The 14,095-nt window shown below is 37.6% G+C and overlaps 1 long non-coding RNA gene across 1 annotated transcript in view; it reads left to right on the forward strand.

Moving 5' to 3' along the window:
* The first annotated feature begins 7,711 nt into the window (after positions 1 to 7,711).
* LOC105728795 (uncharacterized) overlaps positions 7,712 to 14,095 on the forward strand; it is a 528,968-nt gene continuing 522,584 nt past the window's right edge. The window contains exon 1 of the long non-coding RNA XR_010342957.1: positions 7,712 to 7,817. This is a non-coding gene — a long non-coding RNA (uncharacterized LOC105728795). The remainder of the gene's footprint in view (positions 7,818 to 14,095) is intronic.

Consider the following 14,095-nt stretch of genomic DNA (forward strand, 5'->3'; position numbering starts at 1 on the left):
TGTGAACTTCGCAATTCCTATATTGTTGAGAAATTCAAACAGATAAAATAGAAGCACTCAATCTCTAAGGACCCCTTATCCTGGGATTCACATTGCTTTTTCCCTTTGCCACCATGATTATGGGGCTAAATGTAGGGCCATAGAGACTGACAAGAAGCTGATGCTTCTACTCTTCGCTTAATTCCTTCCACTTAACTTTGCCTCTCTGCCCTGAATTTATTACATAGAAATGTGATCACTATAGAGATTGGGCACACAAATTTTATCTAGTCAAAAAAATGAAAAAACAGGAAGTTTCAGTGGAGATTGGGTGTGAGAAACTTAGAGAAAAATAATAGAAAGAAGAACATGTGGAGCTAAGAGTGGCCTATTCTGAAGCATTGTATAATCTTACATGATAAAATGCATATTGAGGAACTGAAATTAGAACTTTCAGTAACCATGGGAACAGTGCTGTTATGGCTCAATTGTTACAGAAACAGTCCTGGGATTTCTGTGAAATGAAAATGATTGTTTAGATAATGACACATCTTCAGTGTGAGGACTGATAGTGAAGTTCCAGTGTAATTGGAAGTAGTCGGCCAAAATGTGAGGAGTTTCTCAAACCCAATATTCCAAAATATTTCTCTTCAAAATAAATATAATTCAGCTTTATAGGAAATTCCAGCACTTATAGTTTTACAGAGACTTCTGTGAAATTTTATAGCCATAATTTTCCTACATGTCCATAATTTTCCATTTCCCTCTTCTTTGCATATTCTATATTTAGCTGTTTTTCAGTAGCTTGCTCCTGGAAAAATGTCATGTGAGGTTTTTATTATTCTAGTCTCCAAATCCCAGAGTTAATTTTAGAAAGAGAATTTAGGAGTTAGATGCAGAATAATCTTAAAGAGGAAATTTATCTACATATAAGGAAGCACTTAAGTCTTGGTATCTTTTCAATGGAGAAACTTTATATTAATAAGATAATTATCATTTATTTTAAACATAACATAAATGCTTTTTGCTCACAAATACAAACAACTCTACCAATTTGTTTTTATCACTCTTGATGTTTATAGAAGATTAAATTGAGGCTTCTAAAGGGTAAGTAATTTCCCTAAGGTAATAAAATGAGTAAGTGATCACATAGTGACTGGACCTCATCCCTTAGTTTCATGTCTTTTTATATTCAAAGCTTATGTTCTTTCCACCACTCCATGTGGTCTAAGATCGGAATCTGCTACAGTTTGCTAAGGCTAGGGACATCTGTGTGCTGTTTATGATTCTCTAGAAAATCAAGAATTCTTATTGTTGGTCTTGGTGACTTTGGAAAGCCCTTCCCCTAAGTCATCACAACCTCCTAACTCTTCATAGTTCAGTTCAAATGCTACATTCTTGCACTGAACTTTTTCTCTGTCTGCTCAGTTGAACCATCTCTCCTTCCTTGACCTTTCCATGATGTTCTGTTTTACATTTCTTATGTTCCTTGATAACTTTCCTCTTTTACTGTCCATAGTTTAGCTACTTGAGGGTGTCTTACACACAATAAATGTTCGTACATTGCCACTTCATTCATTGCACATGGCTAGTTTTTGTTGAATGACCTGATTGTGGTGTTGTTCTCTGTATGTCTTCAAGTGACTGACCTGAATGAAAGATAAACATCTGCAGAAATGTGGGTAATAATGAAAAAGTATAACGTTTTAGTCTTTTTTCTCTTTTGAGGAAGTTTCTGTAGAATGGGTAGTCTCTATAGAATGGGTAGAAAATGAAAAGAATGCTTTAGAAAAAGATGGAGAGGAATTTCCCTTAATGCACAAAAATACTTTGGGCCTAGACCTCCATGCAACTGCATTCAGCTGACATTGAATGGCCTGCAAATCCCAAAATATTTACTATCTGGTCCTTTAAGAGTGTTTGCCAATCTAATTTAGCATAATAGTTATCTATTGCTATGTAACAACCCCAAAATCTAGTAGCTTAAAATAACAAACATTTAGTGCTTTATAATTTCTGTGGGTCAGAGATTAGATAAGGGCTTCTGTAGCTGAGTGAGTCTGGTTTAGGCTCTCTCATAAGTTTTAGTCAACCTGTTGATCAGGTTTTCAGTCGTTTCAAGGTTTGGCTGGGGCTGAGGAATCCACTTCCAAGTTCACACAGGTGGTTGTTGGCAGACATCAGTTCCTCACTGGTTGTTGGGAGGTGCGGGGTGGTGGCAGGGAGGAGGGGAGAGAGCGAGAGCGAGAGCGAGAGCGAGAGAGACAGAGAGAGAGAGAGAAGCAGTAGTCTCTTATGCCTGAATTTAGAAGTTCCATACCATTACTTTTACCATAATCAGTTTGTTAGATGTGACCACTAAGTACAGCCCACATTCAAGAAGGGTTATATGAAGGAATGGGCATCAGGAGGCAGAAGTTATTGGGAGCTATCTTGAAGGCTATCAGACTATCACAATTAGTAACCACCACCCATGCCTGCCCCACTAAATTTTACCCTTTTATATTCTTATGCTATGTATGGACTTGTTTCACTGTAGCTCTGGAATTTAGGACTGTGATAACTAAGGTAAGCCAGATAGTGAAGTGTTGAAGTCATTTTAATGAACAGTCCAACTCTGAGATAGCCATAAAGGTTACTAGTGTTGTAGTGACTGTGGGCCAAATTCAGACTAAGATTCCAAAGGTTGGAGATACAGTACTTGGGAACCCATATGGACAAAAATTCAGAAATAATAGAGATCAGTGGTTAAGGCAAGTCTAGTTTGTGGCAAGGTAGGCAATTAAGAGAGCACATCAGTAACAATGAGGACTTTTTATTTGTGAATTCATTCAGTATTCAACAAATATTTACTGATCTCCTGCTAAGCCCTAGGTGCTATTGAAGGCTTTGGGGATTCAGCAACAAACTTGGAAGCAAAGATGGCCTCAGGCAGGAAATATCTTATAGCAGGTGCTTCCTTTGTATGTTGAAAGAGCCAACAGGTGACTTCCCAGAACTTGACCCTTTTCAGTATTTGTGTACAGAAGATACTTACATCAAAAGATAATAGATAAAGTTGAGCATATCCAGGGAAATGGAGGCCGGTCCTAGAAACTTTTTATTGCATATATAGTCCTCCGGTCCTAGAAACTTTTTATTGCATATATAGTCCTCTGAACTAAGGACTGTATATGCATTAAAAAGTTTCTAGGACTGGCCTCCATTTCTAAAATGAATGCTTTATTTACCATTTTTAAAGTGAATGCTTTAAGAATGCTTGCTTCCCCAAAGTTTGTGAGTCCAGACACTGGCATGGAATGGCAGGGTCTATAAAAGCTTTACACTGTTGAAAGGATCAATATCCTTGCCTTGTTTTTCTTACCTGCTTTATTTAGCCATTTTTAGCACAGTCATATCTTTCACTAGGCTCAAACTGTATTTATTTAACAACCAGATCTAAAATTCTAATCTAGAATCCTCAATTCAAAACCCAAACAAGTTTTATTTATGTTGAGATGGATGCAGAGAAGAGAGACTGGGGGAGGAAGGTGAGTTTTCTTGGTTGATCCCCAAGAAGTCAGGTTGGTTCGGCAATAAGGTCCTGTGTCTGTGCTGGCTGGGTTGAAGAATAACCATGGTGGCCCTGCCTCTAGGACATGGCAAAAGCTTTTGATGTGCCAATGAAGTTAATTTTTTCTGCGTGTGTGATTGAAAGCCAGTTTTAGGATCCTGTTAGACCCAAATATTCCATCGCCTGTACTTACATCAATGGTTTATTGGTGTGGAATTTTTTAAATGGCTCTCTGGGATAGACTGACACTCTGAACTCTGCAGAGCTCAGAGAAATGTTTATTTCAATCATCCACTTTTTAAAAGGGAGAGACTTGGAGGAAAAGAGAACTTTGAAGATTTATTGTTCTAAAAGTGAATTGTGAGGAAAATGAAAATGTAATTTGTAAATGAAATAACAGCAAAGCAAAATACTGATGTGTACTAGGCAGCCACAGACATCTCTGTGAGTACTTTTTCTTCGAGATTACAATATCTGATGGCAGATACACACATGTTTTATACTTATTCAGCAATTAAAGGTAAGAGGTTGTGAAACTCTAAATGAGCCAGGAAAAAAGGAGGCAAAGGGCTGAGTCTGAGTGAGTAAGGGAAGATAAATCAGATGAGATTGCATGTTGATGACACTCCCTAGGGTTGCTCAACAGCAATATCTGACAAACAGCAAGAGAAAAAGGAAACATTTTGGCAGAGTCAGCCACCCCCAGCAACTCTCTTCAAAACCCTGCTAAGAAATCCCCACCACTGGATGAGTTATTTCCTCTTTCTGCAGTATGAGTACAATGGGAAAAAAAAATAAGCCCTAGAGCTGAAATACTGAAGTTAGGAAACAGTGGCATGAGTAATAACACAAAAATGAATTAGACAGGCCTGGAGGCACAGATCTTCCATCTAGAGGGCTCAAGGTTTGAAGTCCATTTTGGTACAGTGGGTATTTGGACCCCCTTTCAAGACTGTTATGATGTCTTGTTTATGACCATCCTTTTTACTCTTCACTTTGCTTATTAGTTCCTCCTGCCTGGAATCAAAAGGAACTGTACCTCCCTCAACCCCTACGTAACCCCACCAGAATTGCTTTGGAAGTGCTTATGCTTTCTTAAAAGCCCCACTGAAGTTCATTTTCCTCCAAGAAACTGTCTAAACTCTTCTTGTTCAGAATTAACCTCTTTCTCTTTTCTTCTCTTAATGAATATCTTTAGTCTTTTATCAAATTGGTCACAATGTCCTTTATCTGCAAGTTATTTGTACATTTTCTATCTTCTCTATTGAGTTAAAAAATCTCCTAAGAGCAAAGGCCTTGTCATTAACATTTTTATGTTTCCTATACCATTTACTCAGTGATGAGAGGGCTGTAATAAGCCAATGTAACAAGTCATTATTGACTTAAAGTATAAAGTCTTAATAATTATATGGATTAGTAAGTTTCTGGTCAAGAGTACCTTAACTCTATTTTTTGCAGGTAAAACACATCAGTCTCTTTTGTTCTATAGAATGCTGATGAAACAAACTAAGCTATTTTTAAAAATCCCCAGGGAAGCATTTTTTTTTTAAAATTTTTATTTTGGAACTGTTTGACTAAAAGGTAAAAGAATTTCTCCACCTGTCTTTGAGTTCCTTGGAGGCACAAGGCCATGCAGTTGTCTTGTTGGCATCAGGTTAGAATTATGGTAGGTCCTAGAATATTTTAATTCTTACTCTCTTACTAGAGAAACCTGCTATTTAAACAGAGTTCCATGTCTTAAAAAATAAGCAGAATGACTTTTACCAAACGCTACAGTTTTTCCCTTCATCTTCCTTCCCAAGCCTCTCAAATGTGTTACTTAGGCCTATTGGCTATGCTTGCTAGATGTGCCTCCCTTTTCTGACTCTTGGCAATTAACTGGCTTTGATCTTCTTCACCCTCCAGGAGCAGTTCTCTAAAAGGTCAATAGTGGCTTTGTTTTTGTCAAAATCTCTGCAGCATCTACAGTTGATAGCCTGCTCTTTGTGACTCCCTGCTATCTTGGCTTTCATATTTCTCTATTTTTTTCCTAGAGGGACAGGAGAACTAATTTGTGAAACACACATGTCCATACGTCTGTCTGTGCTATCATTCTCTTTGAGGCTCATGACAATTCTGAGGCAGGAGTCATTCTTGTATACTATCACTTGGGTACAGATTTTTTGGTTTTGTCTCATTGGTCAATCATTTCATAGAGATAGGCTGGTTACAAATTCACTGAGAGTGGAATCCATGCACTCTACCTCTTCTCCATCACCCACAGTGCCTGACACAGCAAATATTTTCAGAGTTAATAAATATTTGTTGACTGATTATAGATGAAAGTGCTCAGGCCTTTAAAATGAAGAACAACATGAACATTGACCAGCTTTTGGTTGAATTTCTCTGTTTTTCAAAGTGCTGGCAGAAAACTCCTTTCATAAACCACCTTAGAGGAAAAATGACTCCTTCATAAGATCATATTTGACACTAATTTAGAAAACCATTAGCAACTGTCACATGTGGGTCAGAGCAGGCTTCCTTCCAATGACAGGAGAACCTCTCAGCTGGAAGTGACCGAACCCTGAGGTCTCTGTCTGAATTAAATCAGGGTGATTATATTTATTATCTGCTCTCAGCGTCTTTGCCAAGTTTCTGAGTCAGATGCACTGAATTTGTACTTTCTGTCTGACATACAGATATCTTATCCCTCATTTCCATGTGAGATTAGGACCGGCCCCTGGTGAAATGAGAGCATGGGGGCGGTGCTGGTGAAGTTAGTCTGTGTGTCACCCTCTCCATTTCCTCTTACACTCCCTTTATCCCCTTTCAGTTCCTCCTTTCCCACCAGGTGCCAGAGGGGTTATGCTTCCTCATGGTCTTTCTTGGCATGGGGGAAGTGATGGGAACTAACTTTTTTTTTTCTTAAGTGTCCACTATGAAGCACATTATTGGGCATTCTTGAGTCATTGCTTCAGTTTTTAGTCCCTTTGCCTCCGTGAGACAGCTTTTTATTATTTGGGTATCACGGAGATTGAAATTGAGGCTTTGAAAGGGTAGAAAACATGTCCAAATCACACAGCTTATAAATACAAAGGTGGGATTTGAAGCTCTGCCTGTCTGACTCCAAAACATCTGGGCTCCTGATATTGTACAAGGTCACCTCCTCAGAGGAAAGGGGTGAGATAAAATTGTTTCCCATTGAGAGCTTTGTAGCTTATGGTAGGATGGGCAGTTCTTTTCCAATAGAACTTCAGCAAATTTGCTATGGTGAGAGGACTGGAACATTTAGGGTGGCGGAGGCTGCATTTTCTCTGTAACTAATTTGGGGCAGGATCCTGTCTTGCTAATATGTGTCTTGTAGCATTGCAGTTGACCTCTTCAACTAAGCATCTTTAGCTACCTGAGGTGCATAACCTAGCATTCAGCACTTAGAGAGTTTTTTTTCTTTGATAGATTTGCTTTCATTAGTACTGGAAAAGTAGATTTAGTGTGCTAAGTCCTTCATTTTAATCAAAGGAAAAGCCTCATTTGATGTAAGGGGCAAACTCTCCCAATAGCCCTAAGTTAATTAACCATGGTTATGTGTGCATAGGGTTCAGAAGAATCCCTCTCCACTGGTTGATGTCACAGAGGTCACCTATGACTTGCTTGATAGGTGATGCAGCCTTGCAGGTTTTTAGATGCTTCTTTGGGGCAAGGACCATGGCTGGAGCAGTGAATGGTTCCTCATTATCCATATGTCCATATGTCCATAAAATACATACATATATATATATGTATATATATAAAGCTCCCAAAAATGAATACAGCTATAATATTTTAAGAATAATGAAAATAACTGTGATTGGGTCTATAGCTTCAAAAGGAAACTAAATCTCATGATAATTTATTTATTATTACATTTAAACTATTTAAATTATATTTAGCACTTTAAGGAAACAAACAGATGAATCAAATGCTGATCACTCATTTTTGGCTTAATTGTTGAATAAAAACATATGATAGCAATACTGAAACCCTCATTTAACATATGTATGACTTTTGCAATGTGGCCACAATGAGGGTATATTTCGAAATAAGTAAAGTAAGGACTTTGTCAGTTTTCTTAAGTGACCTTTTTTTTTTTTTAATTTTCTCAATGACTTTTTTGATTTCTTGAACTGCATTCTATTTTTTTTTTCTTTTTAGACAGGATCTCACCCTATCACCTAGGCTGGAGTACATGGTGCCATCATAGCTCACTGCAACCTCCTGGGCTCAAGCAAAGCTCCCACCTCAACCTCTCCAGTAGCTGGGACCACAGGTATGCACCACTATGCCTGGCTAATTTTTGCATTTTTAATAGAGACTGTATTTCACCATGTTGGCCAGGCTGATCTTGAACTCCTGACCTCAAGAGATCTGCCCACCTCGGCCTTCCAAACTGTTGGAATTACATGCATGGGCCACCATTACTGGCCCTTAAGGGCCTTTTAAAATCCTTTTTTTTTTTTCAAATATATATATTTGCCATGCCTATCACATCAGCATCTTTGCTGATTTCCTATTTATTAACTTTTAGGTCTAACTCTGCTCATTGGCTTATGTGTGTGTGTGTGTGTGTGTGTGTGTGTGTGTGTGATCTAACACGTTTTTCAACATCACTGTTAACCTTATGAAATCCTACAACTTTTGTGATGTTTGCCGTTTTGCTTGGCAATCTTTTGCTTTGCCTTTGTATTTGTTCTAACATGTATGACATTCACACCACTGGTTAGAGTTGCTAGTGTTGTGATGGGTGGAAATACAAGCCAGTGTTCAGTGGAGGAGGGTAAGTGGTGACTAGTATTATAACAGATCCATCAGCCCTTTGTGAATGTTTTTGTAGTACCGTGACTTTGGCTTCCCCAAGTCACCATGTAATTGTTGAATGGTCATAATGCATGTTCAAATAATGACTTCCTGAACTCAAATATTTGAAATGCATGGAACTGACCTTGCCTGGATCTGTTCTTAACCTATAAATGTAGCAGATGTGAGGAGCCCACAGGCTTTGGGCTGCATGCACATAGATCAACTAAATCCTCTTCCAGCCATTTTGGTGCGCATGAATAGAGCTGAAAGCATTCCAGTACTGGTGGAATGTTAAATCTTAAATCCAGAGATCTGCTTGAAGGCTTACAATTATCTCTATTGTGATGGCTTTCTACAGACCTAAGAGGTTGTGTAGCTTTGATTCAAAGTGGGCTAAAGGGATGGAAAATCTGAATGAAACTTGGGTTTCAGGGCTGTTCTGTTACTGGTATCTTATGCTTTTTGAGAGGGAAGGGATTCATTTAGGTTCAGTCGACTTCAATATTGTCATCCTTGTTTCTTTTAATGTCATTTATAATTATAGTCTATGTGAATATAACTTAATAAATAAGAATAACTTTTCTATAAGTATTTTAGATACAACAGGTCAGTGGGAAAAGACAAACATGCTCGGTAAATCCCTTCTTTTCCCTCTTGACATATGTATGACCACATATTTGAATAGCATTATTTGCAGAGCAGAAAAGCATTTCAAAGTAATAATAATTTTTTTCATAGATAGAGAAAGAATGACACTTGCTTCTTCTTGATTGCTTTTTTCACTCACTGTTAAACATGTTAAACAGGACTTTTTTTCTCTTGTTCCCATCACAGTTGAATGTGGGGTTTTGGGTTGAGTCTGTATTTTGCTTTCCATTGCACCACGAGCTCCTGGAGGGCAAAACCCTTGTCTTATTTTGTTTCATGTTTCCAGGATCTGACACAGGACTTCATAAATGTTACATTTTTCTTCAATTGAGGTAGAAATGAAGAACCTGGCTTAGAAAGAAGGAAATGGAAAATGATTATGGTGGAAGTGAAGTGGGTTGTACTAACTTTGCAAGGACAGGAAATAAAGCAAGGTTAGTTGATGGAAGCCAGGACAGAGAGCAGGTTCCCTGTGGTATAATACGAAAAGGGCAGAGGGCAAAGTACAATGGCTATTTCACTGGAAAACAAATAAACAAGCTGAAATACGCTTGCTTGGGCATATGTATACTTGGAGTCTCTGAGCAGTTAGATGCTTTATGCTAGTGACAAGGTCATAATCCCACCTCTATAATCTCTGAGCATTTTTAATTTGTGCTCATTCAAAAGTGCTTCCCAATAGAAAATGGCACTTTCCAAGCAAGTGTCAATGAAGTTTAACCAGTGATTAATACAAAGTGATGGAATCTCCTTAAAATGGAGATTTCCAATGACCATATTAGAAATTTCCAATGACCAACAAAGGGCAAGAAGGTTTTCTGGAAGCCATATGCCTACTGAATGTACTCACAGACTTGTGAAGAAAGAAGAGCTTAATTGGACAGATGAGCAATTTCCTGAAAAGGCACATGCAGGCATTGGATTAAATCTTATTTCCTCCAAAAGAAGTATGATAACTATGATTATTAGCAACTCACTGTTTTGGGGCTTAGCCATTCTCCAGTTTATTTTCACTCAGAGGGAGTAAGGGAAGGTGATGCTACTGCTTTTGGGTTAGGTTCTCTTAGTCATGAATGTTGAATTTCTCTGAAGAAGAATGTGTATTAAATTGAACTCCAGATCATCTAAGCGTGGGATGCTATCTTACTGCTTGCCCTTGGTTAAGCTGCAGTAATTTTGGCCAGAAGAATGTTCTAAGTCATCTCTCTCTGCTTTCAGTGGTTCAGGAAACAGAAACTAATTTTTATTTAAATTAATCCAAACCTAATTAGAAAAGGAGTTATGAAACTACTACATGAAAGCATGAAGTTTCTGCCAGAGCCAAACACATTCTTTTAAAATACTCTGTTGACTCATTCCCGTTTGGTTTGTCCATGTCATCTTGATCTCTTCATCAGGGTATATAACTGAGACTTTGCTATATTGGAACCTGATCATTTATTTCATCAATATCAAAAAGCTAACATTAACTTGAAAGATCAGAGTGTTGAAGTCCTCCCTAAAGGATATGAGCCTTAGCTTCCATTTCTCAGTATTTCTGCTTCTTTGAAATAGGGAAGTTTATAGGTCTTACTTAGTTTCCTGGTGCCCACTGGTCTTTTGTTTTTCTATGTTTTACAAAACTGAGTCACTGAAACCCTTCCTATTTCACCATTGTACAGGCATGGTGTTATTATTAAGAAAAGAAGACTTTGTATTCTTTGTGGACTGTCAGAAAATTTAGTTATTAAAGACCATTTTAGGTGGCTGATCCAAGATACTTTGTATGTATTTAAACAGTTGGCCATTGATGAGGAAGAGCTATCCATTTTAGAGTTGTTCTTTCTGTTGTCAGGTTTGGGTCACTTGGACCAACTGAAATTTAGAAAGGAAAACTTGAGTACCAGGTTTTATTTAAATATATAAGAAGTTTATATAATGAAGAATTATAAACATGCCTCTTTTCAATCAGAAATTAATTAAGGATTTTTTTTTTAAAGAGTGTAGGGAGTGAAACCTTGGCAAAGGTGAGATTTTGATAACTCCTACATAATACAGTTCAGACTGGGAGACAGAAAATAAGCAAATTCCCTAGGTTAGCCACAAAGAGTCAGTCTGATGTGTATTTTACTTGGGTTCATAAAAGGATCCCTTCTACCAAGTAAGCAAGTAAGCTTGACACCAGAATTTTAATATATGGAAATGATTTCTTTAAAATATTCTTCTGGTGGTTTTGAGAACTTTGAGTCCACCAAAATTATCTTAGATATCATGTAATACACTTATAAAATTCACCATGATAGATTTCATAAAGAGGTGAAGATACTATAAGAATTCTAAATTATTTGCAACTAACTTATAATTTAAATTTATAATTTAAAAGATACTATAAGAATTCTAAATTATTTGCAACTAATTTATAATTTAAATTTATAATTTAAAAGATACTATAAGAATTCTAAATTATTTGCAACTAATTTATAATTTAAATTTATAATTTAAAAGATACTATAAGAATTCTAAATTAATTGCAACTAATTTATACTTTATATAAGAAGAAAGCATGCGAACTCAAATTTTAGTGGAACTAATGTTGACATTCTTCTCCTTTTTATTTATTCTTCTCCCTATATAACATTATGTAATTGATTTGTTCACTTTCCCTCCAACATAAACACACATAAAATTATTTTAGGGTAAATGTTGAGAGGAGGTCCAAGCCGGAGTAACTGTGGGTCCTGTCTGACCATCGGATATGTTTTCTCTGCCTCTACAGAGTGTTTAGAAATTTTTAAATTTATCCTCAACACAAAAGCAAAAATCTAAGTTTCTTGTTTCTCTTGAAAAATGAAGAGATTTCGTGTGCCTGGGCCTGCAGTTTTGTGTGACTGTGTGGCCTCAAGAGGCTGGAGCTGAGGAGTGGCTCTCACATCCCATTTCCAATGGCCGTGAACTACAGGCATCCTTAGGAAGTACTGGAGGTTCTGCTCCAAACCACCACAATAAATTGAGTCACATGAATTTTTTGTTGTCAACAGTGGGCTTAAAATATTCAGTAAACCATTCAGTAAACAGATGTTCTGTCATCAGGCTTTGTTATTTTATTTATAGAGCACATACAGAGTAGATTTAGCATCATTCTTAAGGGCTCTAGGATTTTCAGAATGGTAATGAGCATTGGCTTCACACTGAAGTTGAAGTGCACATAAATGTCATGTTTATACGATAGTCTGTTAGGTGTGCAATAGCATTATGTCTAAAAAACAATGTACATACCTCAATTTAAATATTTTATTGCTAAAAGTGCTAACAATCATCCCAGCCTTCAGTGAGTCGTAATCTTTTTGCTGGTGGAGTGTATTGTCTCAGTGTTGATAGCTGCTGGCTGATCAGGGTGGTGGTTGTTGAAGGTTGTGGCAATTATTTAAGATAATAAAGTTTGCCACACTCTTCCTTTCATGAAAAATTTCTCTGTAGAATGCTATGATGTTTGATAGCATTTGACCCACAATAGAACTTGTTTCAGTATTGGAGTCAATCCTCTCAAACTCTGCTGCTGTTTATCAACTACATTTATGGAATGTTCTAAGTTCTTTGTTGTCATTTCAACATGTCCACTACTTCTTTTAGTTCTCTTGCTATTCCATCACATCTACAGTTACTTCCTCCAAGACAAAGACAGTTTAAAGCCAGAAAGCCAAACCACATGTTAAATCCTTGGATGCGCATTGAGCATTTTCTTTCCGTTTGGCACGCTTTCTTCTGGTTGATCCCGACCTTTCACCTATATTAAATGTACCTACCCTTTCCTAATTGGTTTCCTACACTGTCATGCCCACTTTTGAGTGGTGTCTTTGCTTTAACCTTTTTTTGTTTGCTCCCAAACCAATCAGCATGCACTCGCTATTCTGAGTCCATAAAAAGCGCCAGACCCAGCCATATGGGGGACTTTCGCTTCACATAGGAGGATCACCCCCAAATCCCCTCTCTGCTCAGAGCTGTTTCATAACCCAATAAAATTATTCTCCACCCTCCTCACCCTTCAGTGTGAAACATCCTCATCCTTCATGGGTGTGGTACTTGAGCTCAGAAACCACCAAACATGGGTACAAGCTATAACACAGGTGAGATGGGACATGCCAGCATGGCCAAGAGGGGCCCGGGCAGGGCATTGCTGGCTGGAAGTCCCTGGCTTGTAAAGTGACCAAGAAGAAAAATCCTACATCATTATTAGTATGTGAGAATGGACTAATACACCCTCTGATGTATCACTATCCATGGCAGTTATGGGTTTTATGAAATGTATTTCTTAAATTATAAGACTTGAAAGTGGAAACTCCTCCTTGACCCCTGAGCTACAAAATGGATATTGTGTTAGCAGGCATGAAAACAATATTAATCTTCTTATATGTCTCCATCAGAGCTCTCGGGTGACCAGGTGCATTGTCAATGAGCAGTAATATTTTTAAAGAAATCATTTTTTTTTTCTGAGTAGTAGGTGTCAACAGTGGGCTTAAAATATTCAGTAAACCATGCTGTAAACAGATGTGAGTCATCCAGGCTTTGTTGTTCCATTTACAGAGCACAGGCAGAGTTGATTTAGCATAATTCTGAAGGGCACTAGGATTTTCAGAATGGTAATAAGCATTGGCTTCAACTTGAAGTCACCAGCTGCATTATCCCTTAACAAGAAAGTCAGCTTGATTGTTAAAGCTTTGCGGCCAGGCATTGACTTCTCTTTAGCTATGAAAGTCATAGATGGCATCTTCTTCCAGTAGAAGATTATTTTATCTACATTAAAAATCTATTATCCTATTAAGGATGCCTGTAGACACTAAATAATTGTCTTAGCCGGTTCTTCTGGATAACCTGCGGCAGCTTCTACATCAGTGCTTGCTGCTTCACCTTGCACTTTTATAATATGGACATGACTTTTTTTCCTTAAACCTCATGAACCAATCTCTGCTAGCTTCAAACTTTTCTTCTGCAGCTTTTTCAGCTCTCTCAGCCTTCGTAGAATTTGAAGAGTGTTAGGGCCTTGCTCTGGGTTAGATTTAGCTTAAGGGAATGTTGTGGCTGGTTTTGTCTTCTATCCAGTCTACTAAAAATAGGCTTTCTCCA

Source organism: Aotus nancymaae, unplaced genomic scaffold, assembly GCF_030222135.1.
Source record: "Aotus nancymaae isolate 86718 unplaced genomic scaffold, 86718_ANA_hifiasm-v0.15.2.pri h1tg000016l, whole genome shotgun sequence".
NCBI classification, from domain to species: Eukaryota; Metazoa; Chordata; class Mammalia; order Primates; family Aotidae; genus Aotus; species Aotus nancymaae.